Source organism: Anabrus simplex, chromosome 7 (assembly GCF_040414725.1).
Source record: "Anabrus simplex isolate iqAnaSimp1 chromosome 7, ASM4041472v1, whole genome shotgun sequence".
Taxonomy (NCBI): domain Eukaryota; kingdom Metazoa; phylum Arthropoda; class Insecta; order Orthoptera; family Tettigoniidae; genus Anabrus; species Anabrus simplex.
The window spans coordinates 63,668,406-63,681,057 of record NC_090271.1 but is presented as its reverse complement, the minus strand read 5'-3'; the positions used below and the strand labels follow the sequence as shown (position 1 = coordinate 63,681,057).

The 12,652-nt window shown below is 38.7% G+C and overlaps 1 protein-coding gene across 3 annotated transcripts in view; it reads left to right on the top strand.

The window, feature by feature from the left end:
* Positions 1–12,652, top strand: part of Lrch (Leucine-rich-repeats and calponin homology domain protein) — a 466,257-nt gene that overhangs the window by 302,975 nt on the left and 150,630 nt on the right. The gene's annotated exons all lie outside the window — the stretch shown is intronic.

Genomic DNA, 12,652 nt, shown 5'->3' with positions numbered 1-12,652 from the left:
ATAATAATAATAATAATAATAATAATAATAATACAGATGAATGCTTGTAACGGGATTTGAACCGTTACAGTACCAGCGATCATTCTCACTACTTTCATGTCTGTTACTTCTAACTTATAAATAAGATATCCCAAGCCCACTCAGCTTTCACTCCCGTAAAGCAAAGTTGGTCTGAAAACTTTTCTCTGGGAGCTGACTACCTACAGAATACTTTGATCGCAACTGCGAGCTCACTGTATTACCTTTGCTGTACCTTGATTCAAACTCGCTTACTATACTACCATCCTCGGGATAATATACATTCTAAATACTTAAAATGATCTACCCGTTCCAGCTTTGTTTCCCAACCTGAAAATCAATTCTCTTAGGTTTCTTACCTACTGACATCACTTTAGCCTTCGTACCATACTCATTGCACCTATTTTCAAGTTCCAAGATATTAGACTGCAGGCTTTTGGCACAATCTGCCATTAAGACCAAATCATTGGCATTGGCCAAATTGCTTACCACATTTCCATGTAGATCAATCTCTCCCTGCAACTTTATACCTTTCAGCAGTTGATCCATTTGGGTGCAAGATTACGGGTTTGTCTAACCCCCTGTAAGTACCGTACCCTAACTGGGCTTGACTAGGAGAGCCAAGCATAATAATGTGGCTGTGTAACCTGATGAACAACCATGGATGGGGCTATATTGATGAGTAGCCCAAGCTGCCAACATGGGCTTCAAACTGCGCTCATCCTACTTTCTGGGCGAGCCTCAGCATTGTTTAAGTGCAGTGAGGGTGGTGACGTTTGGAAAATATAAGAAAAATATTTAAGATGGAGTCTTATATAATGTGAAAGTAGGATTTTTGGGTTTAACTATTCACTGGGTACTGCTTAGCACTCACTCACTCACTCACTCACTCACTCACTCATTCCATAGGCTTCTGAGGGACGTGAAGTTCCCATGCCGATTTCACAATCTTCCATCCTTTTTAATCTTGAACCTGCTCTTTCCAGTTATCAATTTGGAGGGTCCGGCATACCTTGTTGATCTCCTTCTTCAAGGTGCTACGGGGTCTTCCCGAAGGTTTTTTCCCATTAAGAGATCCCTTGTGTAGATTTACTGGCATTCTGTTATCCTGCATCCTCAGTACATGTCCAGCCCAGTGCAGTCTGTTGGATTCTATCACACCCATTATAGTGTTTTGTTGAGAGAGGGTGTAAATCTCATAATTAGATCTGGTGCAGTACTGCTTAGCGCTACTAGAAATGACAAGAATCATGTAATGAGGCCACAAATATAAATTTATTACTGAATTGCAACATAAGGATAAACAACGTTATTATAATAAAATCTCCACACAAGAAAAAGGACAGTACGCAAAATAAATTGACTCGCCTCAAGGCTGTTCAATGATCTCAACTCATCACAGACTTCATCCTGCAATGAAGTATAATCGAAGTCTGGCAATTAAATATAATCTTATCTTTCTGTCTGAATTGTAGTTTCTTTTGGTCAATCACCTTCGTCTTATCATTTGAGTAGATGTCCCCTACATAATACACTCTATTCTTAGCACGTACAACCGGGTCTTTACACTACATGAGTACATACATTTATTTACATAAAACACACAGTGAGCAAAATTCTCCAGACTTCCTGCATATCCTGATACCAAGACTCACAGTGATGAACATCAGCCCTGTTTGGGCTCACAGAAATAAACTACTGTAATAAAGTACACTGAACAAAAATTATATGTACAAACAGGGCCATTCCTGAAAGAAAAACATGGACACACAGTTCTTCTGCCCCATGTGAAAGCTTAACACGGAGCTCTCACATGCTGGCACAATCCACCCATCATCCAAATTTGAACGGAGCTCCTCTGACTGAGATACACACATCTGAAATCCCTAAACCATCTGTCCCTCCGTAATTCTGAACAGGGGAACATCTCTTAACTACCAGTTATTATTACTATATTATCATTTCATAGTTTATTAGCTTCATTAGCCCCGTATTGATATGTCCAACAATCACAGTTATAAAGCTGGATTTCCCACCTTATTCAGTACTTATTTATTTTGATGTATTTAATATATAAAGTGTTCTTAAGCGGAACTATTGAAAGGAAACACAGTGTGGAATCCAGGGGATCATAGCCGTAAAAGATAACAATATGGCAGGCCGCCCTGCATGGAGGGGAGAAAGAACGATGAAAGTTTCTGTTCTGTTGTGCTTGGCTAGGTCAGTTGGACGGTCCTTCCTATTTACTGGCTGCCACGGCCATACCCATCATCATTACAGTGGCTAATTCTCCTCCTAGGATACACTTATTATTGCCCCAATTCATTTATTTCTCCCATTTATTTTGTACCACCGTAGAGTTCCCAAAGAATATTATTCATTTACTATCTATTCTCTATTCTTCATGTTATCACCTTGGGGCATTATAACATTCAAATTCCTTATTTCATGTCTCATCGTAGAATATTTTGGGCGTTCGGCCTTCTCATATCACGTATCATAGTTCCTTGGGCATATGGCTGTCACCGACCTTTATCTCCTATCTCATATTCTTTCTCCGCTTGCTGTCAATTCTTATCACTCTCTCACTTTCCTGGCGCCCACTCAGATCCACACTATCTCGCATGAAAAACAAAGAAGCACTCCAAATGGGAGTCTGATAATAACACTCAAAAATCTTGGGAAAATTATGTAACATCCCTACCATTTTCTACCTAAATAACACAATTTTGTATCTATCTCAGTCAGAACTCTTCACTCTTGATGTTCTTGCCTTAATACTAATGTATGTGTCAGCTTAAACATGCAGATGTCTAAATGATCCCTTGAACATCTGGCTGCATATTTCCTATATTGAATAGAAAGAATGAACTTTTGGACAGGCAGGGTAATCTTCACTCATCGCTCATTGCTGTTTCCCTCCGTCTAAGGAAGCTCAAAATGAAATGTTCTTGTACCCTTGTCTCCCATACTCACTAGCATATTACAAATCACTTACAACGAAAATACTCCTCACTATATATTTATCAGAAAGAAAAATGTGGTTTTGTCTGGAAAATTTAGCTCTCTTAATTTTACGTTAACATTACAAAAGAAAAATCACATTCAATATTAGGACATGCATTATTTATAATGTTTATGTCATTAAAAGGAAAACCCTAACTCATTGACTCCAGTTGCTGAGTGCATGTTAAGTACAAACTCGACATCTACTCATCTATTTGGGTGGTCATTTTCACTTCCATGGGGAACCGATGGTGGAGTCCTACTCGTTCATCCTCTCGGCGCTGTAGATGAAAGTATCAGCCTTCTATCCTTGTCTGTGACAGTCCGCCATGCTGGCTTGGCTCGTTCAACTGCTAGAAATCTTGAAGTAATCCAATTGGTATCAGCTCCGGCACTCGTCACACAAGCCTGTCTTCAGATACTGCAGCACACACACACACACACACAGAATTTTAACCATGGAGTTTCCCCTTATGGAGGGAGGTCACTCTAGTCCAGGCCAGCACACACTAACATAACGAGTGAGGTGACTCATAAGGGTTGAGAAACCCTTACTCTGCATAGCAGAATTGTCCCTGTCGATGCTATTCTACTGCCGAATTTTACCGTTCTGAATTTTATACTACTAATTGACCAATATCAGGTCGTACCTTATGCCGGCATTGTCGTAGCCAACTCCTGCTATTTATTTATTCAAATTTTTCTAGCAGCCTACTTAATTATGCACAGAATCTGAGGCCTTTGCCTAGGCTCTATTGGCTATTGTTCAAGTTTCCTAATATGCAATTCATAAGGTGCACTCCCAGTTTATAAGATTTACGATCACGACAGGCAATAACTTTGTCCTTTGCTAGCTGTCGCAAAACCATCTAGGATGGGCCCTGGGCCTCCCTTTTATTTCCAGCTCGCCGGCATTTGGGTCAGAGGCTCTGTCACGCTTAATTAAGGAAATCGGATCATTAATAACTGGAGTTCAAAACATTTAAAGGGTGCATATTATAGATCTCGAGTTCCTCTTTCTCTTGAGCTAAATGCAATCGCAGTTCGATTGGCAGTTTTTAGGTAATCAAGCTCCCGCCTTTAATTAGAGCATCCACGTCCCCTTGTGGGTGGAGCTAATTAAGGGCAAAATTCATAGCACCTAGCCGCTTGTGCCTGCACATGTGTTAACCATTCATTATAGCTGGACATCTGGTGATTTCAATTTTCCCCGTGAATAAAGTATTCCATATTTTCAGTCTGGAATACACAGAAAATTCAGCTCTATTCATTGATGTGCATTGTATATTTTTCCTATGTCTGGATCAGATTATCACATAATTTTGCATGCCAAAATTCAACGTTGGCACTCGTGAAACATGCAGGAAAAGCAGGAAGTTGCTTCTGTTACTTCGGATTCCTGTAACTAGGCTCCACCTCTGGGCACATTAGACTGCTTGTTGCATCACGTCTTATTCTTCACTCTGACGAGAGAGAGTGCCTTTTCTGCGGGGACTGGTTTCACCCCCATCTTTCCGCTCTCTGCCGGGCTCTCTTTTGCGGGTCCGGTTCTGGCCACACGCCAATTGAGTCCCAGGGATATTCCTTTTCTCTAACATGCTACAAATAACGCAACTTCTGAAATGATTTTAATGAGATGAAAATGAAAAACAGCCAAGATGGCTGCTAGCTGCTTGTCGCACGCAAACTTTCTCTCGCAAAAATTATAAATCGCAGGTGATATAGTGCATGAAGTGATAAAGACGTTATTACATTCGTGCTGAAATTCAATGTGTGCAGTTAACTTAAGTAAACTATCAGTGTTTTACTACTAAGTTGTCATAATGGCTCCTAAGAAGCTTCCCCAAGTCAGCCCGCCGCATGGCGCTAACATACAAGAACTCGTTAAGCAGGCCATAGCCGAACACTTACAGCCCCTAATGTTGCAGCTCCAGGAACTAAGAGCAGAATACAAGAAAACTGTCAAACTAGCTTCAGGCTAAGGACAGGGGACTTGTGAAAATCAAAAGTGACTTTAAAAACAAGCAAGATGAACTAGAGCAATACCAGCGGCGACAAAGTATCCGTATTTTCGGTATTCCGGAAAAGGAAGGGGAAGATCCCGATGCCATCACAATAAGTATCGCCAGAGATCTTGGTGTTGACCTTGACCTTCGGGACATTGACAGGAGCCATCGCATTGGAAGACGACTGGGCGTGAAGCCACGACCTCTGATAGTGAAATTCGTTTCCTACCGTAAGCGAAGTAAAATCTTTACAAGAAATGAGGACTTAAGGGAACGGCGGTCACAATAAGAGAGGATCTGACTGCAACAAGGCTCGCAGTCCTTAAGGAGGCAATTTCAAGGTTTGGTGTACGCCAGGTATGGAGCATTGATAGACTAATTAATATAAAAATAGGATCAAATAAGCATAAAGTGTGCACTATGGAACAGTTAAATGAACTAAAGTGATATGCAGGAGAAATGGTCACAACATTTTGTAACTTTCTATTGTAGTTTAATTTTACTGTTATCCTTCTAGTATATCATAATTTTTAACTTTAACTCTCTATTAGAATGTAATTAGTAATATAGTTTACTTTTGCTTGCCGTAGTGGTAGATTGGTGTTAGTAGCAGTAGACTTGATTCAGTGCCTTATTTTTGTCGTGTTTATTTCCACTTACATTATTCACACATTGCCATTATCGTATTGATCGCTGTAAATTGTTATTTCCATTCCCATTGTTGTCATAATCATCTCCAACATAACTGAGAACAACATAAGTTACAGTCCCCCTGATAACGAACTTGAGAAAAACAAACATGCTCCCCTCTCCCTTGCAAACATTCCTCAAAACCTTTCACTTATTCCACCCTTCCCCAACGTCACTGGAACCAGCTGTGCTGGCAACACACACCTATTGTCATCTGAGCTTTCTTGCCATTCCTAGTAAACAAGGGACATCATTAACCACCAGCTTTCTCTGTACAGTAATGCTTTAAAGATTTGCCATATAAATGCTCAAAGCCTCCTTGCGGAGGCGCGAATGGACGAAATAAAGGCCCTATTTATGCCTCCCAGTTTCCACACAATATTAATCTCTAAATCTTGGTTAAAACCACACCACGCAATAGAAAGATTGCAGCTGGCGGGTTATACATTTCTTAGATCCGACAGATTAAATAAGCCCTCCGGGGGCACTGCCGCATATGTTATGACCAGCTTACGCCCTAAAATAATCTGTAGGTCTCCAGGTCCGTACGAGCGAAAACCTGAGTTCATGTTCCTGGAAATAACTGTGAGTGAAGTAAAATGTCTTCTGGGTGTAGTATATAAGCCACCGAAAGCAGGTTTTTTATGCGATCTAGAGACTCAAATACAAGATTTAGCCACTGATTACTCAAATATAATTATAATGGGCAACTTCAACATAAACCTTCTTGAACCTAACTCTCCTCAGACAACCCAACTTTTAACTTTAAAGCTTGCAATTCAACGTTTCTCCCTCTCAACGCTACACATCACACACATCACACACATTAATTGATCTCATTGCCACTAACCAACCTGAATTAGTTCTTCATCACGGTCAAATTAGTGTCCCAGGCATATCACGACATATTATATTAATGGCCTATTCTATTAAAAGTCCCAAGTTCAAACCGAAAATAATTTCATATAGAGATCTACGAAGAATTGATAAGAATCAACTTTTACAAGACGCAGTTGCAGTGCCATGGCATGACATATTTAAACTTAAAGACATAAATGACAAAGTGACTCTCTTCAATCAACATATGACTGAACTGTACGATAGACATGCCCCTGAAAAGAAGGCTCGAGTTATGCGAAAGCCAGCTCCCTGGCTCTCAGATGAGATTAGAGCACTAATGGCTGAATGCGATGCTGCTTATAGACAAGTGAAGAAACATTGCACTCCTGACAATCTACTGAACTATAAGAGACTGAGAAACTCTACGACCCAACAGATTAGATATGCGAAACTACGACATGCTCACAGTTTAATTCAACCAAATGTTTCAACAGCTGTATTGTGGAAATCCATAAAGAGCTTTGGAATTACCAAAGGACAAGACGACGACGAAATAAATATACGCTTGGAAAAACTAAACGATTATTTTTCATCTAACTGCACATTAAATGCAGCCCTGAAACAGGAAGTTCTAGATGGGAATTATGCAAAGACGCGAACAGATAGAGAAAACTTATACTTCCGTCCAACAACCCACTGACAAGTCAGGTTTGCTATAAATCGGATAACATCAACGGCAAAAGGAAATGGCAGTATAGGAATAGAGATGAAAAAAAATTATTCTGGATGTGATATTACCTGCACTAATTAACATATTTAACTCTTCCCTTGTAGACAGCACATTTCCCGAAATATGGAAAGTAGGCATTATACGTCCTCTAAAAAAGTAGCTTCCCCTTCTGAACCATCTTACTACAGAGCCATCTGCATACTTTCTGCTTTATCCAAAGCGCTAGAGTTCATCGCTCATAGACAAATAACAGACTACATGACGACTTACAACTTACTTGATCCACTACACTCTGGTTTTCGTCAAGCACACAGTACTACAACGGCACTACTGAAGGTCACAGAAGACATCCAAGAAGCTATGGACAACAAGGAAGTGACAGTTTTAATACTCCTAGACTTGAGCAAAGCTTTTGACTCTGTTGACATTGACATTTTGCTCTTGAAATTGTATTCCCTCCATTTCTCAGACAGCGCCCTCCTTTGGTTTCATTCCTACCTGTATGGCCGTCGACAGTGTGTTACAGATAGAATAAACAAATCAACCTGGCAGTCTGTGCAGTGTAATGTGCCCCAAGAGTCAGTGTTAGGACTCCTTCTTTTTTCTATTTACATTAATGATGTCTCCCAAACCCTAACGCACTGCAAATACCATATTTATGCTGATGCTGTACAAATGTACCTCCATACATCTCCAAATCTAGTATTTTCGGCCATAGACAAAATCAATCAGGATCTAACATCGTTTTCTTCTTGGTCTTTGAGATGTGGTCTTAGGTTAAACTCAGCAAAAACGCAAGCCATCATCCTTGGATACCCGAAACTACTCGCGAAGGTCAATCGACCAGAGATTCCATCTATAAGGTTGTGTAATACTAACGTACCATTCATGTCATCAGTAAAAGTCCTAGGCGTTACTTTTGATGATGACATGTCATGGAAAATGCATATTATGAACATCACTCAGAAAACATTCTCTGCATTGCACATGCTGCGCGGGTATAAATACTTATTTCCTGAAAAACTAAAAAAAAAAAAAAAATACTGGTAGAAGCTCTGGTTTTCCCTCATTTTGACTATTGTGACGCGATTTATAGAGACGATCGGGGCAAGTTATTGAGCAGAACGTGGTAAAATTGCATATGTGAGATACGTCTGTAACCTACGGTACTATGACCACGTAACTCCTTCATATAACCACCTATCTTGGTCCCGACTAGAAATCCGTCGCACTGTGCATACCCTATGCCATCTCCATAAAATCCTTCATTCTTCACAGCCATTTTACCTTACTTCATATTTCAAATACCTATCCTCTTATCACATTCTGACCACCAAATCTGCTAATAATTCCATCCTTGCTTTACCTACCCATATAACTGCTATCTACGATAAATCATTCACAGTAATTGCCTGCCGTGAGTGGAACCTCCTTCCCGAAAGTATCAGGGGGTTAAGCTCTGTTCGCACTTTCAAGGAAGCACTTTGGAGACATTTTATGCACCAGTAAGGATCATCTGTAAACTTGATGCTGCTACTTACAACCATTCTATTGTTATGGATGTCCTGGTAGAGAGTCTAAAATTCTTATCTGATTTGTTTTTAAAATCAAATTTTATGTACTGCCTCTTTTTTTTTTTACATGTAGGATATTAGTTTTAAGAATTTATCCTTTTATTATATCTGATTTATTTCATCTTAATGAAATCTCACCATCCTTGTGTTATTATTAATTTACTTTGTATTAGATCTAGTTATTGTAAGTAATACAATGTAATATATGTATATTTCAGTGCCTGGTTAGATGGAAGAGAAGGCCTGAAGGCCTTAATCTTGCCAGCTAAAACACTACTAAAATAAAACATTACTAAAATATGCATATACTGCCAGTGAGCTGTACAGGACACTGTACAGTTTCGGTACTTTGAACCAAGAACTCATTCTACCATCAATTCTCACTACAGCCCAATTGTCTTTGATTGCTTTTAATAATATACCCCTTATCCCATAATCCCCCAGTACAGCTAACATATTTTCCATCAGTACCTTGTCATATGCCTTTTCTGTGTCTACGAAACATAACTGTCTATTTCTTTCGTAGCATTTTTCAGTTACGTAGCATGTACTGAAAATCTGATCCTGACAGCCCTTCTGTGGTCTGAAACCACACTGGTTTTCATCTAACTTACTGTCAAACATTGATTGTACCCTCACTTTCAAAATGCCAGTGAACACCTTGCCTAGTATACTGATCAGTGAAATACCTACCTTGATAATTGCTGCAGTCCTTCTTATTCCTTTGCTTACAGATTGGTGCAATTTCTGCTTTCGTCCAATTGGAAATTACATTACTAACATTCCATGCTAATCTTATTACTCTATGAAGCCATTTCATCCCTGCCTCCCCACTATATTTCACCAGTTGAGGTCTAATTTAGTCTATTTCTGCTTCGTTATGACAATGAAGTTTATTTACCATCCTTTCCTCTTCTTCAGATGTAATTTCACCAACATCTTTGTCCTCCTCCCCATGAGCTCGGTTGTTTGTGACATCACTAGAAAGATTTCCTTTTATGTTGAGAAGATTTTCAAAATATTCCTTCCACTTGTGCAGTGATTCCTTGGGATCTATTATGATTTCACCTGATATTTCCACCCTTTCGAAGATTTCTTAGGTTTCCCTGCCGTTTGATTTAGCCTTTTTGCAGCTTATTGCTGAAATCTTCACATGACTTCATACTTGGATTCAAGAATTATTAATTTTCCTCTTGTTTCTTTCTCCTACGTGCAGTTCCCTGCCTGCATCAGTACTTACTTGGAGCCATTTACACCACAATTTTGGCCAGATGCTGAGGTGCCTGTTGCCAGCAGTGGCAAGAGTATGGGCACATGGAGAAGTGGTTTGCACTACGCAATGTAGCAGAGTTCCCAATACAACGGTTATGTCTCTAGATAAGACCTCATTAAAATATTTTTTCAGCTATATATTTTATAATATTTTGTTATTTGAATTGGTATTTAGTGGACTAAAATTCTTGTAACAACAGAAATAAGTCTTTCCCAACAGATAGCGTTGCCATTCTGCAATATTTCTTCTGATGTATTAAGGTTTTTGGTACTCTTCAGTTGGTAATGTTACCTGCTCCAACTACCCAAGCAGTACTTGAAGCATGCCATGACACTCTCCAACACTTGCCTAGACCACATAGACCATGTTGTTCTTTTAAATTCTCAGGTTCATTGATTGGCATATTTAAATTGTAAGTGAAAAAAAGAAACATGACAAGGTGCAATGCCTAAGACTGGTGTTATGGTATAGTTGTGGGAAAGAGAATTCATCTCAAAGGGATTTTATGTAAATGATAAAAAAGGTACTGATGTGTAAGTTTTGTGACAAAAAGTTGAAGTTCAAAAGACAGACACAATGTTAAAACGACATTGCTAGTGATAACCACAAACACAGCAAACAGACGGTATCATTGAAGCGGCAGTTATCCATGGGAGAGTTGCTCACACAGGCAAGGAAGTCAAAAGAAGATAAAGTGGTTCCAGTGTATGAGAAACTCACCAGGATTACTTGTTTTGAGAACTGGAAGAATTTCAAAGAAAAGCTGCTCTTTGTTCTGGATGATTCCTGACAAATGAGTAGTGTTATGAAAATGTTGCAAAATTGTCATTAGAGCCCTGTTATACCTTCATCTATTGTATCTTTCATAGGTTCCTACATAGATTTATTTGATCAGTTACCTGTGCTATGATCTATTCTTAGCTGACAGTCCATTCCAAGTATTTCTTCTGCTTACTTTTAAAAACTATGAATTATTTTTTCCAGTCTTTATGACAATGAACTCAACTCAGTTGCATTAAAGGCTGCCTTTACTCTTACATCCTTCAGCTTCAAAACACTCCATTTAATGCCCGACTTCTTTCACCAAGGCTAGTGGGTCCTGCTACTGTACCATCTCTCCTTCACCTATTGCAGCATTCCATTCTCCCATGAGGAGGTTTACATTTGCCTTAATTCCAACTATTAGCTCATTAAGATGGTTGTATATTCCTTGAACTTCTTCATTGTCATGTTTAGATGTAGGCATATACAGTTGCATTATTACAGTGTTAACTGGCTTTACAGTTTGACAAGGATAATCCTCCCACTGTGCTGTACATATTCTGTAACTTTCCTGCCTAGTTGTTTGTTTAGCACGATCCCAACTCCTTCCATGCCAGATTCATTTTTTAAAATGCTACTAGTGTGAATAACTCTGTGATTACCATTTCAGAAATTACGTGAACATAAATGTGGGATTCTATCTGTCATAAAAAATAGGCCCCACCTTAGTTTTCACATCAAGAAAACCCACTTGTATCAGTGAAACATCTCGATGTTAATAGTAGTTATAATGGTGCTTCAACGCCATCAGCAATCAGTTCTGGTGAGAAAATAAGTCTGGATGAGGAACTGGATAAATTATTCAGTTTTCACATACTACCTCAAAGAAATTCTTAAAAATGGAAATAGCATAAATATTAATATGTTTGTGATGATGTCAAAAGCATTGTGCAATGCCGAATTGTATTAAGGACCAAGTAAATAAAATAATAAATACACTTATAAAATGGCCAGGAAATAACAATTAATAAGGTAATGAGCACTGCTACAATACATCACTTCTTTTTTCTTTTTTCTTAAAGTTAGGACTATTATTTATTAATTGAAGACCAGTTGAGAGTTTTCAAAAGACTGATGAAGCTTTTCTTCCCAAGATATAAACAAACATTAAATTAAGATTTGTTGACAGGTAAGTGTTAAAGTAATCCTATAGGATGACGGTCCAACATTCCAACATCTCTTAAAACTTGTAGCAATTGAAAGGATGTTGTTGTTATCATCATCATCATCATCATCATCATCATCATCATCATCATCATCATCATCATCACACTTAAAATGTATGAGCACAGAAGCTTGCAGACTGAATGCTGAAAGGCATAATGGTCTATAATGAAGGTGTGTGTCATCATCATCATCATTCAATATATTTATTTTGCAAATAGAGTACTTTCTCCAGTGGGAAAATCTTAACAAATTATAAAACAAATGGAAAGGGTATACTGTACATATTTACATGAACCATGACATAAAATGTAAAATAATCCTACTATGATCTCCTGCTGAGCATGTAATGTTTTCCTGCCATATTGTTATATCTACTTTTCAAATACTGTAATGACACCTTTAGGAAAGGGCTTAGGATATCCTTTGGTAAGCTGTTCTATTCTATTTTGCCCCTTTCCATAAACATGTATTTCCCTTAGTTATTGTAACAGTAACTCATGGTCAAACCTACCTCTATACACCCCTT